Raw genomic sequence first — 21336 nt, 5'->3', positions numbered from 1 at the left:
AGTAAGTGGGAAACATAAGTGATCAGAATTTGAGGTAAGAAGAATCATGAACAGGACTCAGGAAGGTTTCCAATGGGAGCATAAAGGAGGGAATAGCTAACCCAGTTGTAAGTGATTGAGGAGTCTTCCGGGGGAAGTGTCAATGAATCTGGGGCCTAAACAATAAATAGGATGGTAGCTGGTGAAGAATGGAAATATCTCAGGCCCAGGTAAGCAGCATTTGCAAACTGTTTAGTCTCACCATGCTTCTCACACATAGTGATGATCTCAAAATAATGGGATGAGTACATCTGGCATGGTTGATTCCAGAGTCAAACAACTTGAGTTCAAATACAAGTTCCTGGTTTTGTGACATTGGGAAAGGAATTAGCATCTCTAACCCTCAGTTTCTGTACCTGGACATGGAGAGTAGTAGTGCCATCACTTAAGGTTGTTGCAAGTATGAAAATGACCCAGTGATATATAAAGGGATGTACCACAGCAGGTAGACAAAGCAAATCCCCAACAATGGTGGTAGTGATTGGTAGTGATAGTTGTTAGTAGGTCCACCTAGATTATGACCTCTCTATGAATAGGAATCTGACTAATTTTTCTTTGTGTTTCTCACTGTGCCTTGAATTTCACAGACTTAAAACAGGTATTCAGTAAGTGCCTACTGAGAGATTTGTTTGTGTGCTTTTTCCTTTAAATCATTAAATAAATATTTATTGAACACTTACTATGTGCCTGGCTCTGTCCATTATACTGTGGACACAAGAGTAAACAAAGCACATTACTAGAAATTTCACCCTAAAATTCTGATCAGTAGTTTCATAACATTGATGGTTACTTAAACTTTGAAATCAGGTTTGGAAAATACCATCCAAAGCATAAGAATCACCTGACTTGTTAGTGATAATAACTGTAATTCCACTTGATGTTTCTGGAGAACCTGATGCTTTATCTTAAGAACTCTTCAACCAATTTAGTGTTTTTCCACCTGCTACGGGGTCCTGCCTGAATCTAAAATGATGATTTCCACTTCACTCCACAATCCACATCATAGGTTCTCCCTCCCACCCCAGGTCCTTATCAGCAACAGACCAATTTGTTAATTTGCTTCTCTTTCTCTTCCTTTTACTGCATTCTGCTGGTATCTGAGCAGCTGTCAGCCTGCATAGAGAGAGGAGTGGATTATCAATCAAACAACTTAAATTTTAACCTCAGTTTTGCAACTAATCAATTTTGATATAGTTTTCATTTATTCTTTCAGTGAATAGTAATGGAGTGCTTAATAGAGGCCCAGCATGTTCTGGTTGAGAGTTCAGGTGTTGGAATCAGAATGCCTGAGTTAGAAACTAGCTCTGTTACTTTTCAGCCATATAATCATGGGTGAGTGACTTGACTACTCAGTTTTCTGATCTGCAAAGCAGGGATAATAATCATATCTACCTCATAGGATAGTTGTAAGTATTAAATACACATAGAAAACCTGTAAAAATCTTAGAACAGTGTGCCTGAAACCAGTAAGTTCTCAATGTTAGATGCTTTTACTTTATTGTTGATATTTGTTGTTACTCTGTATACGGTACTAAGGAAATAATGGGGGGGAGGAAGGACACGGTGTTTGTCCTTAGAGATCTTGCTTCTATTAAGTGAAGGGACATTAAAGAACTAATAAACACTCACATAAATACATAGTTACAAATTATGACGAACACCATGAAGGAAATGAACAGGGTATGGTGTGTGGTCTAAGGAGTACCACTTATTTATTGATTTTTAAAGGTTTATTTATTTATTTGAGAGAGAAAGCATGAGAGAGCACGCCCACGAGGTAGGGGGAGGGGCAGAGGGAGAGGGAGAAGCAGACTCCCAGCTGAGCAGGGAGCTGGATGCGGGGCTCCATCCCACGACCCTGGGATCATGACCTGAGCCGAAGGCAGATGCTTAACCGACTGAGCCACCCAGGCGCCCCTAAGGAGTACCATTTAGTATGAGACTTAAAGAATAAATAGGAGGTCAAGTGGTGAAGAAGAAGTATATGCTGTGTGTGAAGGACTGTCCAGGAAGAGAGAAAAGCATGTGTAAAGGACCAAAGACAGGGGCTGAAGGGCTTTGTGGGTTACCTATGGACACTGAGGAGGAGAGGAGGCTGAGGCAGTGGGCAGGGTCCAAGCCATGCAGTGGAGTTAAGAGTCTTCCTAAAGGCAAAGGAAAGCTACTGATGGCGCATGGTTTCCTTTCTGGCACACAGACTTCCCAAAACTAAAGTGAGAGGATTACATAAAAAATGCTCTCAAGCCCCTTTAACACTGAAGAATATAAGATTCTGTGATGACTAACAACAACAACAAGGTGATTTCTGGGAAAAAGCAGAGAAAAAACAAAGAAGTAGTGGTAGGAAAGGAAAGAAAGAGGGAGATAGGGAGGTAAGAAATAGGGAAAGAAGCAGCTGACTAAAACTTCAGTGGAGACATAAAGTCTAGAAATGAAATGTTAAATGCTCAGTGCAGAATTATAGACTCGGTACCTATTACATCCATGTGTGTGTAGGTGTGTTTGACTTATGTATGTATTTGTACGTTCACTGATTTGGCAGGAACCCAAACTGGAGGAGCCTTTCCATGGAAGACAAATAAGTCTAGTAGGCTGGAAGCAGAGAGGGGGGAAAAAATGCCACGTCAATCATTTTGGTTAAATGCATGATTACTGGATATAAAGATGCATCTGGAATAGCTCCTGCTGGAAAGCTGGTGTTCAGGAATTGAAATGCTTGCTGAGGCATGGTTCAGCGGCTCCTTTCAGGAGCTGCTCAGTGGAAATCAAACAGAATTACATTAGGAAAGGAGTGGCTGAGAAAGTACTCTCCGGAACAGAAAAATTTTATTGGAAGAGGAAAAGAAAAAGGAGTTTAGTCCAAAAAGAAGGACTGACTCCAAGAATGCTAATTTGTTCAAGCCTTCCAGAGCCCAGAGGAACTTGAGCACTTCTTGCCTTAATATTCAGATGCTGTGGTGAAAAGAAGTATGCAAAGTAGTGAAAAGCAAAAAGGAATAAGTGTTCGTTGGGCCCCGATTTCTACTTTCCAGCTGAATAAGGGTATAATTTAAGGATTTATGAAGGGGAAGCACACTGGTCCGATTCTGCAAACACTTTATAATGATAATACTGCCTCTGATGCTCAGACCTTGCTATCAATACGGGCATGTATGGTTGGGTATCATATAAACCTTGCAGCAAATGCTGGGAAGAATACCGGTTGAGTTACCTCAGTGCAATGAGAAGTAAAAGAAGCCCCTTATGGTTTACGAAAAGTTCTTTTCTGTTAAGGAAATAGCCACTAACAATGTCTAATTCCCTTAAGTACTTCCGGATTTGCCAATGGTTCAGTTATCATATGCCTGATTTGAGTTAATAACATCCATTTAATAGACATTTACAATATATTTTAGGTACTTATAGCACATCATCCCACTGACTCTTCATAGTGCATTACAAGCTAGAGTCTAATATTCCCATTTTATATACAAGGAAACAGAGGCTCAGAGAGGCTAAGGAACATGTACCAGGGACACAAGTTGCTGGAATTCTTATGCAGGTCCATGTTCCATTTGAGCTCCAATTTTCTTATCCATAAAATGGAGCTGGTTAACACTGCCTTCAGATTCTCATATTCCCAAAGCTCCCTCATGAAGACTGCAGATTCAGCAAGTTCACTGGTGTTTTTATTTTGTGTGCTTTTTATATCATGGGGCACTCTCTCCCCGTTCATTCTCAGCACTCCAGTGCACTCAAGGATTTTTGCCTACCAGAACTTGTAGGAATTATTCATCCCTAACTTAGGTGCAAATGGCAGATAATAGCAGTAATTCCTTGCTTTTCTGCATCTGGTAGTCAAGGACTACTACACTCTCCCATTTTAACTCATTCCAATATCATTGGGAGGCAGACAAGGAAAGCATTCTCCCCAATTTGCAGATAAGAAACTAAGACTTAGGGTGAGTGACTCCACCAAGGTCAAACAATGAGTTAAAAGCAGAGTCATGACTGCAGGCTCGCATCTCTTAAGATCCGGTCTGGCATCTTTTCTGGAAAAGCACACTGCTTCCCTCAGTTGCAGGCTCCAGGGCCCAGCTGGAAGCAAAAATGAACAAATGGGCAGATGAGAAAACACTTTTCCTCCTGCCAATGCTCACTCAGCTTCAGCCAAACTTTGTCAAGTGAAAAGCAGGTCCAGATCTTTCCATTTTTCTTTTTTAAAGAAGCTATGGATCTGGATTTTTATGGGCAATCCTATGATTTTTTAAAAGCTACCTAAAGCTTATATTTTAAATTTCTGTGAGAAATATCACACATCTGTAGGTTGGAGTCACCACTGGGTAATCAGTTTTCCACCTCTGCCTTACACTGAAGAAATGATAGAGAATTTGATTATGGTTACAGAGATGTCTAGCTGAAAGCCCTTTTAGCCATAGGAATGCCCATTGCTTGGGAGATCCAAACCTCAATCAATCAAATCCCACAGAACAGTGGAGATTTTGAGTCCCAAACAAAGGAGGGTCAGACAGAGACATTCCAAATCCCCAGTATAACCCCCTCATCTAACCAGGAAAGAAAAAGTCTCATGAAGATAGCTTGTTTAGAACTTTAAATGAAAGAGTGTAGAACAGAGATAAGAAACCAGGGCTCTGAGAGACATAAGATAAACATGTTAAATATTGTATATAATTACACTAATAAAAACAAATTTAGTTATAAACAGCAGCTTTTATTTGAGTTCTTCCATGTGCCAATCACTGTTCAACGTACTTTTTATGCAATACTTTTTAAAATCCTTACAACAACACTTTGAGGTGAATATCACTGTTATGTCCATTTTATAAATGGGGAAATTACAACACAGAGAAATGAAATTGCCCAAGGTCACAATTTGCTAATATATCAAATTGGGATTAGAATGCAGGCAGCCCCGCTCTGGAGACTACACTCTACCACAATTAGAGAAAGAGCACGTTCTCCCTGAAGGCAGAGATTATTTTGCACAGAGTAGCTGTACTCAGAAATTTTTCACTGAGTTAGACTGAGCAAAGGACGGGAGTTCATTTTTTAAAATAAGACCACACATTTCTGTCTTCCACAGGGAACCTGGAAATCTTGGTAGGATTTTCTTCGATGCCAGGGACACTTTTTTTTTTTTTAAGATTTTATTTATTTTCAGAGAGAGAGAGGAGGGAGAGAGCACAAGGAGGGGGAGTGGCAGGCAGAGAAGGAGAAGCAGGCTCCCCATCAAGGAGCCCAATGTGGGACTCCATCCCAGGATGCTGGGCTCATGACTTGAGCCAAAGGCAGATGCTTAACCAACTGAGCCACCCAAGTGTCCCTGTCTTTCCTTTCTTATTTTCTCTACTTGTCTACGTTCTTTATGGATAATGATGTACTATATGCTGGCTAATTGAACATAATAAAAAAAATAAATAAAAGTGTCAGTGACCCTTTTGACGAGGGCTATTCTAAAACCTCTAGTCCTTGAGGAGATAGATTTCCTGATCACTGACAGGGAAAGCTGAATCTTCTACCTCATCTTTTGTGGTTTTGTTTTCACCCTACTTGGCACCCTAGAGGGCATTAACACTCCTGATCCTGTCAGCTGCTCTGGAAGTGGACGTCACACCCAAGGGAGCTATACACCATCTGTTTCTAATTCATCCTGTCTTCAGTCTTCCATTCAATACTCTCCTGGTCTCACATCATGACTGAGGCTAGACATGAGCTCTCAGTATAATCTGGCAGTCTGTGCTCTCAGGGCAGCCCTGGGCCCATTAAGCATTCCAGATCTTTCAGATACATGGAGAGTAGAATGATCACCCTATAAAACCTTTAGGAGCTCTCCCTGTCCCCCCAAATTTTTTAAACCCTAGCTTAATTTACCAATTATATAATGTCATATATAGAAGAAATAAATCCAGGAAGGTCAAGTAGTACCTTATTGGAATGTTATCTTCTACTCTGCTTTAGAAAGGATTTAAGGAAAAAGTCTCAATCTAAGTGCCAACAGTGACTAGATTAATTTAGTAAATGAAAAGTGACCTAGCTAGTGTCCACTAGGGTGAGTGAGAGAATGCATGCCTCATCTAAAGGCCGGAAACCATGGCTCAACTCCAGCCTATTATAGATACATCCGTTAATTTTTCAAGAGAAAGCATAGGACTTCCATTTGTGTTAACTGAGAGACTATATAATTTGAACCAATGCTTCCAATGAGGACAACTAGAAAAGCTGGACAAAATACTTAAAAATCTTCTTGAAGATGTAGACGAGCAAATAAGAAAGTGAAGAATTACAGAGCCAGGATCTAGGGCTGGAGGAAAGCCAGACAGGTAAGCCTTGTGTTTGGAACTACTTTTCCCCTAGAGATATTTACCAGTTCTAGAGGAAGCAGCTAAACTAAGGGGAGACAGAAATAAGAAGCTGGAGTTTAGAGTTCAGAACCAAAAAGTGGTGGAAAGAGGTTGTGAAACAATCACTTTGGATTGGGACCCGGAAGAGCTGCTCAACAAGAGTTAAAAATGAACTGGAAATAGACAGTTGCTTATAGGGACTGCAGTACAGCTTCAAATCATCTCAATCTCTGGAGCTGGATTAAAATGATAATGGATTGCTAGTACAAGAAGGCAAATATATATCCATTTGGTAAAAAGATAACATTACCCTAGTCCTCAAATTATTTCTACAGAAAATTCTGCAAATATAATGTTCAGCACACGATAAAAAAATAATCAGTTATACCAGAAGATAAAACAACATAAGTAAAAATGAAAAGAAAAGAGAAAATAGGGACAGATCCATAGGGACTCAGGATATTAGAGTAATCAGACATATATTTTATAAGCAACCATGCTTACTATTTTCTTGGAGATAAAATACAAGATTGATAATTTCAGCAGACTACTGGAAAATACGTAAAATAATTAAGAGGAAATTCCAAATTTGAAAAGGACAGAGACAGACATCAAGAATTTAATACACATAATGACAGATTGGATGCAGCTTAAAAGAGAATTTGTGAACTTCAAAATAGATCAAAAGAAAATAATAGGACTAAAACACAGAAAGAGAAAATGAAAAATACAGAAAAGGGCATGAAAGATACAGTGGATAGAGTGACAAACCCTAACATACATGTAAATAGAATGTCATCAGGAGAAAACTACAAGGAAGATACAGAAATAATGTCTGAGGGCCATTGGCAAGAGTTTTTCAAACTTGATAAAAGACATCAAGACACAAAATCAAAAGGCCCAATGTACCCAAAGCATGTTAATTAAAAGAAATCACACTTAGGTACAATACAGTAAAAATTTTGAAAATCAAAGACAGAAACTCTTAAAAGCATCCAAAGTGAAGAAGGGGTGGGAGATAGATTACTGTGAAACAATCAACAATCTGACTCTTCCCAAGAAACACCTGAAGTAGATCTTTAAAATGCCAAAAGAAGGGGCACCTGGGTGGCTCTGTCCTTAAGCGTCTGCCTTTGGCTCAGGTCATGATCCCAGGGTCCTGGGATCGAGCCCCGCATCGGGCTCCCTGCTCCGCGGGAAGCCTGCTTCTCCCTCTCCCACTCCCCCTGCTAGTGTTCCCTCTCTCGCTGTGTCTCTGTCAAGTAAATAAATAAAATCTTAAAAAAAAAAAAGCCAAAAGAAAATAACTACAAATATAGACTATATCCAACATAAACTTTTTTCAAGAGAGAACTTCGTGAAAAAAGACATTTTTATACAAATAAAAGGAAAAATATTTCTCAACAACAGATTCATACTAGTGGAAATGCTAGAAGATATTATTCATGGAGAAGGAAAATTATTATAGATGAAAACTTAGAGATACAGAATGAAATAAAAAGTAAAAATTATGAATATATGGGTAAGTATAAATAAACACAGACTGACTAGAACAGCAGCAATAATACATAATATTGAGTTTAAAAGTACAAAAATATGCAACAATAGTGGCATGCACATTGGCAGGAAAATAAATGAAGCTAAAATGTTCTAAGGTCTTTGCACTCTCTGGGAAATGTGTGTAAGTGCCAATACTCAGTAACATTTGATAAGTAAAGAATGAATGTTGCAAGTTCTAATGTAACCACAAGAATATTTAAAGGGTATCTAATTCCCAAGTTAATAGAGAAGTAAAAAGTGGAAATTTTTTAAAAATTCATAAATCTGAAAGAAGTCAAGAAATGAATGGTGCAGTTAAATCTATCTTTAGAGGGGAATCTATGGTTTTAAAAATGCATGTATTAGAAAATAAAAAAAAGCTGTAAAAAGTGATCAGTAGCTAAGTATCCATTTCCAGAAGTTAGAAAAAACCCTGTGAACTAAACACAAGAGAGAAGGAAACAAGGTAGAACAAAGTCAAAACCAACCCCAAAGAATCTTAGAGAAAGTATGAGAGTGAGCAAGTTAGGTCAGTAATATAAAACGTAACAACACTACAAACCCTACACACATGAAAGAGGATATTATGAGGATTTTGTGACAAGATATTTGAAAATATAGATGAAATGGACAAATTCCTAACATAAATGACCAAAACTGCCACAAGAAGAATAACATAATTGACCAGGATTGTAACTATTAAAGACATTTAAAGCTTTACCAAAGACAACTCTGGGCCCAGGTTACCTCTCTTCTGAGTTCTATAAAACACTTAAAGAATACGACCTCAGCCGCAGCAAGTTCTTCCTAGAAACATCGCCAAAGGCAAGGGAAGCAAGGGCAAAAATGAACTATTGGGACTTCATCAAGATAAAAAACTTTTGCACAGCAAAAGAAACAGTCAACAAAGCCAAAAGACAACCGACAGAATGGGAGAAGATATTTGCAAATGACATATCAGATAAAGGGCTAGTTTCCAAAATCTACAAAGAACTTCTTAAACTCAACACCCAAAGAACAAATGATCCAGTCAAGAAATGGGCAGAAGACATGAACAGACATTTTTCCAAAGAAGACATCCAAATGGCCAACAGACACATGAAAAAGTGCTCAACATTGCTCGCCATCAGGGGAATCTGAATCAAAATCTCAGTGAGATACCACCTCACACCAGTCAGAATGGCTAAAATTAACAAATCAGGAAAACGACAGATGCTGGCAAGGATGCAGAGAAAGGGGAACCCTCCTACACTGCTGGTGGGAATGAGAGCTGGTGCAGCCACTCTGGAAAACAGTATGGAGGTTCCTCAAAAAGTTGAAAATAGAACTACCCTACGATCCAGCAATTGCACTACTGGGTATTTACCCCAAAGATACAAATGTAGGTATCCAAAGGGGTACATGCACCCCAATGTTTATAGGAGCAATGTCCACAATAGCCAAACTGTGGAAAGAGCCAAGCTATCCCTCAACAGATGAATGGATAAAGAAGATGTAGTATATATACACAATGGAATATTATGCAGCCATCAAAAGGAATGAAATCTTACCATTTGCAATGACATAGATGGAACTGGAGAGTATTATGCTGAGCGAAATAAGTCAATCAGAGAAAGACATGTATCATATGACCTCACTGATATGAGGAATTCTTAATCTCAGGAAACAAACTGAGGGTTGCTGGAGTGGTGGGGGGTGGGAGGGATGGGGTGGCTGGGTGATAGACAGTGGGGAGGGTATGTGCTATGGTGAGCACTGTGAATTGTGTAAGACTGTTGAATCACAGATCTGTACCTCTGAAACAAATAATACATTATATGTTAAAAAAATAAAAAAAGAAGAAGAAGATAGCAGGAGGGGAAAGAATGAAGGGGGGGGAATCGGAGGGGGAGACGAACCATGAGAGACTACGGACTCTGAAAAACAAACTGAGGGTTCTAGAGGGGAGGGGGGTGGGAGGATGGGTTAGCCTGGTGATGAGTATTAAAGAGGGCACGTTCTACATGGAGCACTGGGTGTTATACGCAAACAATGAATCATGGAACACTACATCAAAAACTAATGATGTAATGTATGGTGACTAACATAACATAATAAAAAAATAAAATAAAATTTAAAAAAACACTTAAAGAATAAATAACACCTATCTTACACAAATGCTTTGATAAACTAGGAAAAGGGAGTACTCCCTTACTCTTCTGAGGTCAGTATAACCTTGATACCAGATCAAACAAGGACATTGTAAGAAAAGAAAATTATAGGCATTTCATTTCATAATCAAGATGAAAACCTTTTTTTTTCAAGTTTTTACTTAAATTCCAGTTAGTTAACATACAGTGTGATATTAATTTCAGGTGTACAATATAGTGATTCAGCACTTCCATACAACACCCAGTGCTCATCACAAGTGCACTCCCTAATCCCCATCATCTATTTCATCCATCCCCCCACCCCTCTCCCCTCTGGTAACCATCAGTTTGTTCTCTATAGTTAAGAATCTATTTCTTGGTTTGCCTCTCTCTCTCTTTTCTCTTTATTTGTTTTGTTTCTTAAATTCCACATATGAGTGAAATCATATGGTATTTATTTTATTCTGGCTGACTTATTTCACTTAGGATAATACTCTCTAGGTCCATCCACATTGTTGCAAATCAAGATGAAAATTCTTTTTTTTTTTTTTAAGATTTTATTTATTTATTTGACACAGAGAGAGGGAGCATAAGCAGGGGAAGCGGCGGGCAGAAGGAGAGGGAGAAGCAGGCTCCCTGCTGAGCAAGGATCCTGATTCGGGACTCAATCCCAGGACCCCGGGATCGTGACCTGAGTGAGCCAAAGGCAGACGCTTAACCGACTGGCCACCCAGGCGTCCCAAGATGAAAATTCTTAAAAAAATATTACTTAACAGGCTACAAGAGACAATAGCATGACCAATTTGGCAAGGAAAAAATAATGCTGTCATTATTCACAGCTGACATGACTGTATTGATACAAAACCCCAAAACACTATAGGAAAACACTAGAATTACTCAATGAACATAGCAAGGTCACTGGACATGAAATCAATATAAAAGAAATCATTCTATTTCAATATGCCAGCAACAAACATTTATAATATTTTTAAAGATACTGTTTATAATATAAAAAATAAGTATCTAGAAAATAAATCTAACAAAAGATGTGCAAGATGCCTATGCTGAGAACTACAAAACATTACTGAAAGAAATATAAGAAGATCTAAATAAATAGAGCCATATATTATGTTCCTGGATTGAGAGACTTGATATTTAAAGACACCAATTCTCCCAAACTGATATGTAAGTTAAATGCCAACCCAATTAAATGTCATCCCTATAGATTTTTTCATAATTCAACATGTTGATTCTAAAATTTATATAAAAATGTAAAGCCCTAATAACTGGTCCAAAACAATTTTGAAGAAGAAAAGGTGGAAAAACTTGCTGTCCCTGGTATCAAGATAGGTTGAATCCAAGACCTAAGATACATAAACAGACCAATGGGATAGAAAAGACCAGAAACAGAACCACATATACTTGGTCACTTGATTTATGACAAAGAAGCCACTTAAGTTCAGTGGAGAAAGAATGATTTTTTCAATAAATGATACTATCAGTTGGATATCATATGGGAAAATTGATTCTAGATCCCTATATCACACCATACACAAGAATCAATTCCAGGTGGATTGTTAATGTAAATGGGAAAACATAAAGCCACCAGAACATAAGAGTATCTCCATGACCTCAGGGTAAGAAAAGTCTTCTTAAACAGGATATAAAAGAAAAAAAAAACCTGATAAATTGGACTGCATTAAAATGAATAATTTTTGGTCTATACATCAGGAGATACTGTCAAGAGAGTGAAAGTATAAGCTAAAGAAAGCAAGATCTTTGTAACATACACACTTGACCAAGGGCTCACACCTAGAACACTGAGAAATCAATAAGAAAAACACAGATAACCTAGGAGGAAAATGGACAAAAGGCATGAACTGTTACTGCTTTGAAAAGCATATCAACATTTCAATAAGCATATGAAATGAAGCTAAACCTCACAAATAGTCTTGAGAAAAACAAATTAAAATCACAATGAGTTATCACTACACCCCCACCACAAGGGCTAAAATTAAAATAATTGACAAGCCCAAGCACTTGAGAGAATTTGGAGCAATGAGAACCATCACATACTGATGGTGGGAGTGTAAATTGGTACAGCCACTTTGGAAACTATTTGGCAGTATCTATTAAAACTGAACATTCTCATACCCTTCCTAGGTTTACATCCAACAGAAATACATGCATATGTGCACCAAGAGACATATACAAGAATATTCATAGACTCATTATTCAAAAGTGTAAAGAGCCCAAATGTCCATCAACAGTTGAATTATGGATGCATTGTGACACATTCATACAATAGAATCCTATACAGAAATGAAAATGAGTAAAATATACCCATATGCAATACCATGGATGAATCCCGTAAGTGTAATACTAGCAAAGGAAAATAGATACACACACAAAATCATACTTGATGATTCCCTTTATATAAATTCCAAAAAGTAGGCAAAATTAAACTCTGACATATAGGAATGCATGCTTAAGAAAAACAAAGATGTTATAAGAGTCAATAGAGAGTCTCTTTAGAGGGATAGTATACAGTGCCTAAAAAGGGTAAGAGGAAGCTCCTGGAGGGCTGGCAACATTATATTTCTTGACCTGGGTGGTGGTTACTTGAGTGTTAATTTTGTGAAAAATCATTGAGCTTTGATTTGAGTTTTGCTTTGAGTATGTATGTTACACTTCATAATTTAAGAAAGTTAAAAATGAGAGAGAAGCTAGAAACCCAGATTTTCAAATGAAATACCTGGATTTTCAGGTATTTAGTTAACAGCTAATTTTTAAAAATTTAGAAATCTTTGTGGGCCACACATATTTCATCTGTGAGCTGCCATTCTGTAACTTCTGAAGGTAACTCCTCTACTTGATCAGGAAGTCATGAGCACTGACTTGGTTCTATTCTGCTGTAACAGCTTGAGAAAGTTAGAGGCCACCAACTTAATTTGCATGCAGAGAACTAAAACTATTGCCAAAGAAACACATCAAATTCTATTTCTCACATCCCTTTCTTTTGTTCTCTCTCTCATTTTTTCTCTCTCTCTCTCTCCTTCCCCCCCTGCTTTCTCACTGTTAGCAGCTCCCTGAAAAGGGACTCATTCTGAGGTTTCCTGGAGATTATAAACCAGGTGATAAAAAAAATAGAGTAATAGCATTACTATTCATGAAGAGCTTACTATATATCTAACCCTGCACTAAACTCTCCGAATACCATTTAATCATCATACCATTTAAACATCCCTGTGACTGGAGAATTACTGGACTTCTACAGATGAGGAAGTTGAGGCTCAAGAACACAGCCAGCCAGTGGCAAATGGCACCGACTGGATTCTCAGGCAGGCTTGTCCATTGCTAACCATTACACCATACTTTCAAGGCCAACAGTCCTGATGTGAGATATATAGACATCCTTCTAGGATGTTCTAGAATTTGTAAAGCAGAGACATAGGTATCTGCATATTCAACATGAAAATGGGCTCCAGCTGCTTAAGCCCTCACTACCTTGAGCACTCCTTAAAGATAGGTGATTCTGACAATCTGTTGATCCTCCCAGTTTCCCTGAGACCCTTGGCACAGGCTCAGTATAATTAAACAAAGCCCAAACCAATATCCAGCACAGTTCCCCAACCTGAACACAAGGACATAGAAAGACAGAGAGAAAGGGAATTGTAGCCATCAAGGACTGAAGAGTCATAATTGCTACATGACCAAGGACAATACTTGCCAAATAGTGAATGTTCAAGAAATTCAGAAAATTAAAAGACTTTAGCCTTGGAAAATACCACTAGAGAGGATCTGGTCCCATTTCCCCATCAGCCAACATGGGAATCGAGGTCCAGGGCAACATGAAATGCAGTGAAAGTGGGAAGAATCTCACTCTGCCCATGAACACTTGCTAGCAATGATGGCTTTGCTGTCTGTCAAATGGGAGTATTAGAATAGATGTGGTTGTTTAAAAGGGATTTAAGCTTTGTAGTCTCTTCTCTAAAATAAATCTTGCAATCCCACCATAAAACAGATGATAATGGAGCACATGGTCCTGTAGTGAGGAGGACAGGGCAGATTTGTCTCTGTGTTCCTCCTCCCCCTAGGGCAACCCTAGAGGCAGCTACTGGACCAAGACCTGGCACATGATAGGTTCATGATGAATATTTGAAGAATAAACTATCTTTGTTCCTTTAGAGCATAATTTAAGACAACCTGGAGCAGGGTGCTCCAAGGTCCCTTCCAACCCTAAAAACTCCAGTCATCTAAGGGACTTGCCTGTGATCATCCTGTGAACAAGGTAGGGGCTGAGCTGACTGGCAAGCTGGCCCTCCCATTTGGCATTCCAGGGTCATAGGATTTGCCCTTGTGTCCCTTGGCCATGTGCTCTTTTATTTATGAGTTCTTTAGTTGAAGCCCCAGCTCTCCGGTGCTATCTGGAGAGGCATTTTCTGCTGTCCTCCCATTTTTTTAAAAAAACTCTGATTTGATTTTTCACCTTTGCCTTAGACATGTACCCTGATAACAGGAAACACACACAAGGGTAAATGAAACTTAATCCCAAGCCTTTCATGTCCCAGTGAAAGGTCAGGAACCAAAGATGCCTTGATCTTTAGCAGTGGAATTATGAAATAGCAGGCCTGAGGGATATATAAAAGTCATTTTAGTATGGTATCACTGTGAAGAGTATGGGCTCCAGCACACTTTTCTGCAAATAAAAAGTTAAAAAAATCAGAGTGTGGACAGGCTTGGTTCAAATCTTAACTCTATCACTTATTGGCTACAGAATCTTTGGCACAATTTCAAACTCTTTGGCCTTCAGGTTTCTTGTTTGTGAAATGTGGATAACAGCGAGCCTTACCTCATGGAGAAATAGCAGGGAAAGCATGTAAGGTGTTAAATACAGAGCCTGGCCCCTAGCTCGTGCTCCGTGTTAGGTATTGTCATCATTCTGACCACCACTGATGAATGAATTCTCTTGTGACAATATCCCTGCCATATGGTCCTCTGCTTGAATACTTCCAGTAATGGAGAACTCACTACCTCCAGGGGACTCAGCTTTATCCCCAAGTATGTGATCGGCTTAGATTTGTAGGTTCCTCATCAGACAAGGAAGTCCCTGAAGGCCAAGATGAGGATGTTGCAGGTAGGACTCCAGGGGGCGATGCCATGCTGACAGTCAAGGCTATAGTTAAACTTGAAATAAACAGAAGTCTTCACCTTTCAGGTCTGTCAGGTTGGCAGTCTCTGTGCAAAGTTCACCTTAACCTAAATTCTTAGGCTGCTAGACATGGGGAAACTCTGAAATAAATTTTTAGCAGCAAGGTTTCAAGGTGGCAGACATCTATCTGCTTCCTTTCTTGGTTTCCCTTCACCCCCTAACCTGGCAAGGAACAGACAGGTACTTCTCTTTGGTCCCATCTGGGTGCTCATTTTTCAGTCCAAGATGTGAGACCATCGTTCTGGTGAATGCATGCCCCATGGGGACAGTGTCTGAAATTCCCTATGCTTTCTTTGACTTCCCATGGTGAAAAATCTGGTAGACTCAGAACATTCTTTCCTAAAGAAATTCTGAATTAGAGAGTATCTCTCTTTTCCTTCTGTTTGAAAACCTATCTCTACAATCTCCGTATTTCCATTACCAAACAGGAGGAGATGACTCACACCATAGACTACCTGTGACCAGCCCTATTTGTGGCATCCAAGGTACTCAGTACCTCTGCCCACCTTATCTACCTAACTTCATCTTCCTACCCAGACTCTTTGGTCAAGTTAGTAGTCTTCCCCATTTCCCCCTGGGATGCTACATGCCTCAGGACTCTGACCCATGCTATTTCTCAGGCACAGCGTCTCCCTTTTCTCTCCTTTCACTTACTTCAAAGCCTCACTTTCTCTGGACCTTTACCTATGATCTTGACCCTTCCTGACCACCCAGGATCTATCTCTATATTATAGAACCAGTCACTTTAGTTTTCTGAATTGGAGGCAAACTCACTGGCAGCCGTGCACCATTCTCCAACAATTTCATGAGTACTGTCCACCTACAAGACTATAGTATTTTAGGATAAGTATTGTGACTTACACTTCTTTCATACTTTCAAACGTACCTAGCTGAGTAGAGGCTCAAAAAATTTTTCTGGACAGAATAATCTAGTTGAGGTGATAAAAAGCATTAAACTAGACTTAGCAATAGGCTTCATTAGCTTTTGGCTGAAGGAAGGGAATTATTTAAATCAGTAGCCCCACTCTGGTGAACCTTGATTAAACCTACACTATGTAATGCCAGTCACCATGGTTTGACCTTCACTTAATTTTGTTAAAGTACCATAGGACAGATAGACACCTTCGTGTGATCTTCAGTGGACCCCATCATAAACTCAGGAGTACAATAAATACTTATTGAAGGAAGGGAAGGAGGGAGGAATTCCTGAGAAGGAAATGCAAATCCAAATGCACTTAAGGAAAGCTGATAAATACCTATAAAAATCTATTCTCCTTGAGACTGCCCTAGGATCTCAGCAATTCCCTCAGCTCTGTAGCTTGGCATTCAAGGCTCTCCCTATTCTAAGCATGAACTGTTTTCTAGTCTTATCTATCATATTTTTGCCCCTGGGTTCCTGCAAATGGACTGTTTGGTATTCTCTCTTTAGATCCCTATTATTTTCTTGCTTATATTTTTTTCTTTCCTCCAAGACATACTAAACTTGACCTATAATTTAAGCCCCTGTTACCTCCTCTCTGATACCATCTAAATTCAATGGAAGGTATCAGCCCCAACAGCCTGTGATCTTTTTATCCCTGGATTCTCCCCCACATAGTTTGACTATACCTCTTTAACAAGCCTTAACATATTTGGTCGTATATGTATTATTTGTGGTTGGTTGTTTAAATGCCAATCTCAAGAGCTTCTTCTTGATTGTGACCTGAAGGCAAGAGTGGTCTTTTAACATTTTGATATTTCCTCTGGCACTCAGAAATAGGGAAACTTGCTCTATAATAGCTAATATTAGTGTTAACATTTTAAGAACACTTCTATGTGTAAGGCACCATGTATTAGCTCCCTGAACACTCACAGTGATCCTCTGTAGCAAGAACTCCTATTACTGCTTTTTTCAGAGACTTTAAGTGACTTGTCTGAAGCCACATGCTTGTGAAATGGAGGGACCAGCATACAGACCCTGGCACTGTGACTACAGTCTGAGTTCTTGAAAAAGATTTGGTGGCCCCCCACGGGCAACAATCCTGGAAAGAACAGACTCTCAAAAACAGCAAAAGGGGGTGCAGGATCCATGACACAGACCTCCAGAGATCCTGACTCTTGAAAGTCTCAATAACGAATTCATATTCAGGTAGTCCCCAAACGTACTAAGTGTTAAAACACACAAAGGAAAAGAGGAAAAGTGAGTTCTAAGGACCAAATTTCTATTGACCAAAGCTTCCCTTTAAAACAGGGCTTAAGGCTCTGCTGAGCTGAAATTTTCAAAACCATCGCTCTCCCGCAGCGTGAACCCTTCAAAGGACCTTAAAGAAGCATTCCTGCTGGTGTTTGCTTGCTCTCTCTGCTCTCTCCTTAGCGGAAAGTGTGCAGAATGCCTGGGGAGGCCATGGGCCAGGCAAGCTCGGAATGTTTGCTGTGTCAGGTAAGGAGAGACCTGTCTCCACCTCTAGCCTCATCCACCAGCCTAAGTGACAGCTGAGTAGCACCAGTGCTGGCTTCCCTGAATAGGATCGGATTTGGAAGTCACGTGTGGTTTTTCATTAAACACCTTATTAAACTGGCAAAGAGCAGTGATGCAGAATGCTCTTTTCCTGGGAAGAAAGGAAGATAAAGCCCTGGTAACCTGTCCTGGTCTCTGAGGCTGTCATATCAGATTTCACTTGAGAAGAGAAAGCAAGGACACGAAAGACTTAAAAAGCCAGCCGTGTTTTGAGGGTCTCCATCTCTCCTGTCCCCTGCTCCATCTAAGGTTTCCCAGTGTAAAAACAGAGGCACACAGAGTAATGAACAGAAAGCCCTGGATTTGGAGTCAGGAGTCCTGGGTTCTAGATCCACCTCTCCCATTTGCAACCTGTATAACCTACTGCAAATCAGAGGTCTTATTTCCCCATGTGCAAAATGGAGCTATAGGTAATATCTTTTGTAATTGCCTCTCTTACAGTGGCAACTATGGAGATCCACGAGCCAATGTGTAGAGGGGTTTTGGCAGCTCAAAACCACAATGGAAAAATAGAGGATTATTGTTTGTTGGATTCTGTCATGCACATTTTGGACAGAAAGAGAAAAATTAAAATAAAGGGACTGTCGGATATTCTTCTAAAAGGAAAGAGAATTTTAAGATGCTTTCATTTGACAACTTGTGAACATGTTCAAATAGAATAGATGCAAACTTGTTATACTCTGTGTGCTTAAAAGACTCCCCATTTCCCCTTTCCTTCTGTCTAAATCATTCTCAACCTCTTCTGGGATACCATGATGGATACAACCAAACTGATCACTCAGGCCCTGAGATCTGTCACTCTCAAACTATGAAAATGACACAACTTGGTACTTGGTAAAGTGTTGACCTATTTTCTCATTGTTTTGTATATATGTATTTTCCTAATAAGATTACAGGTCCTTGAAGGAGTCTTATGCATCTGTGACCTCTAATAGAACATGACACTAGACATTTGGAAATTATTTCATACATATTTAAAATTAATCAATTAGTTAGCCAAACAAGTATTTAGTGTTTAAATCATATGTGCCTTGCATTTTGTTAGATGGTAAGGAGCTCAAGAAGTATAAGACATAGAATATAATTATATTCTCTAAAACATATCTTACTTTTATTTTTTTTTTATTTTTTATTTTTTTAAAGATTTTATTTATTTGAGAGAGAGAATGAGAGAGAGTACATGAGAGGGGGGAGGGTCAGAGGGAGAAGCAGACCCCCTGCTGAGCAAGGAGCCCGATATGGGACTCGATCCTGGGACTCCAGGATCATGACCTGAGCCGAAGGCAGTCGCTTAACCAACTGAGCCATCCAGGCGCCCCATATCTTACTTTTAAATAGAGGTTTGCAATTACAAAGCATTTCTCAATTTGAGCAACAAAATCAATGAAGTAGTACTGGATTGTAACCCAAAGTATAAAATAAATATCCATGAAACCATATTGATATAAATGAGTGATTAAAAATAGATAATGGGGAAGAATAGACAAATCTCCTAGGCAAAATTCCAAATAGTTTATGTAGCTACTCTGCCTTTAAAGAAATGGGACATAATTCTCCACTTCCTAAATGTGGGCTAGATATAGTGACTTCTGTCCAAAGGGTTAGCCAAACAAATATTTAGTGTTAGTTAATATACCATCATTGGTTGATTAATTTTGACAAATTGCCATATTACTGTAAGATTTTAATTATAGAGGGGGAAAAAAACTAGATGTGGGATATCTGAGAACTCGAACTATCTTCAAGAACTTTTTGTAAATCTAAAATTAAAGTAAAATGTTTATTTAACATATGCTGTGTGTGCTTATCTAATGCACATCACATTGAAAATACATACTTGTCGGGGCGCCTGGGTGGCTCAGTTGTTAAGCGTCTGCCTTTGGCTCAGGTCATGATCCTAGGGTTCTGGGCTCGAGCCCTGCATTGGGCTCCCTGCTCGGCGGGAAGCCTGCTTCTCCCTCTCCCACTCCCCCTGCTTGTGTTCCCTCTCTCGCTGTGTCTCTCTCTGTCAAATAAATAAAATCTTAAAAAAAAAAAAAAGAAAATACATACTTGTCTTTGCTATCTCCCCCCAACCTCACAAAAATCACAGCAAAGGTATGAACCTACAGAACAAAGAGAAACTGAGAAAAAGCAAAAGCAGACAAAGGAAGCAAGACATTAGAAGATGGATAGTGGCTGAGGGAAGGGTGACTGACTTATCCAACGTGAAGAAAGCAAAAGCTTACCTATCTGCAGAGGAAGTGGGTGGAGTCAATAAGAAGAAAGCCGGTCATACCTCAGATCACCAGAAAGGTGTATATATTTGAAGTACTGCATAGTTTGAGGACCAGGGTATAAAAAACTGGTAGAAGACCCCGGAACCCCTCTCCTAGCCTACACAGCCAGATTATGCCCTCCTTTTCCACCAAGCAGAGGCCAGCAGGCTGACAGTGAAGATGATGAAGTGGAGAGACTCTAGATTTGGGGTCACCAGGTAATAGCTAAGGGTGAGGCCCACCAGCTGCCCATTTTCTTCCTTGTATGTAGAACATCCTATTAACTTTTTGGTACTTATAAGATCACATAGTCAAGAGGTTCTAAATATGGGGCAGGGGTAGAAACTAAAATTAGCAAACAGAACAAAATAAATCATAGGAAACAGGTACAAATTCACGGACCAAAATAACACTTTAAAAACTAGGCTCTTACTGGGTGTTATGCACAAACAATGAATCATGGAACACTACATCAAAAACTAATGATGTACGGTGATTAACATAACAATAAAAAATTTTAAAAACCTATGCTCTTTTAAGCATGAATAGGATGTCATAATAAAGGAATAGTACATTAAAAATATAGGAAAGAGCTCTTGGACGTTAATATAATAGATTAGTTAATAAAAATGCTAAAATATACAGTGGGAGATATCACCCAGAAAATAGCTTCAATTCAAACAATACACTTTTGGAAGTCCAACATACAGCTCATAGGAAATGAAAGTAAAAAAGAGGAGAGAAAAATGAAGGGAAGAATATTATCAACTAAATTATATAAGAAAATCTTCTAAAACTGAAGGATCTGAGTTTTCAAATTGAAAAAGCTCACCAAGGGGCACCTGGGTGGCTCAGTCGTTAAGCGTCTGCCTTCAGCTCAGGGCACAATCCCAGGGTCCTGGCATCGAGCCCCACCATCGGGATCCCTGCTCGGTGGGAAGCCTGCTTCTCCCTCTCCCACTCCCCCTGCTTGTGTTCCCTCTCTCGCTGTGTCTCTCTCTGTCAAGTACATAAATAAAATCTTAAAAAAAAAAAAAAAAAGAAAAAGCTCACCAAGTGCCTAGTATCTTGGATGACCATGAATAAAAAAGCTCCATACCACAGCCCATCATTTTAAACTATGAGAGCTTCAGGGATGAAGAAAATATCATAACAGCTTCTGGAAAGGGAGAAGGGAAGCAAATCACATATGAGGAAGGAACACTCAGACAGCATCGAACCTTCATCAGCCACAGTGGAAAACAGAAGATAATGGAACAACATCAGCAAATTTTTGAATGAAAATTATTTCCAAGCTTGCATTTTACCCCCAATCAATGAA

At 39.3% G+C, this 21336-nt stretch overlaps 1 protein-coding gene across 4 annotated transcripts in view; it reads right to left on the bottom strand.

The window, feature by feature from the left end:
• GRIA1 (glutamate ionotropic receptor AMPA type subunit 1) overlaps positions 1-21336 on the bottom strand; it is a 296932-nt gene that overhangs the window by 176947 nt on the left and 98649 nt on the right. The window lies entirely within an intron of this gene.

Source organism: Mirounga leonina, unplaced genomic scaffold, assembly GCF_011800145.1.
Source record: "Mirounga leonina isolate KUSES-001 unplaced genomic scaffold, KU_Mleo_1.0 Mir_104, whole genome shotgun sequence".
NCBI lineage: Eukaryota > Metazoa > Chordata > Mammalia > Carnivora > Phocidae > Mirounga > Mirounga leonina.
Note: the sequence above shows the minus strand (reverse complement) of the source record. Positions and strands in the feature narration are given on the sequence as shown.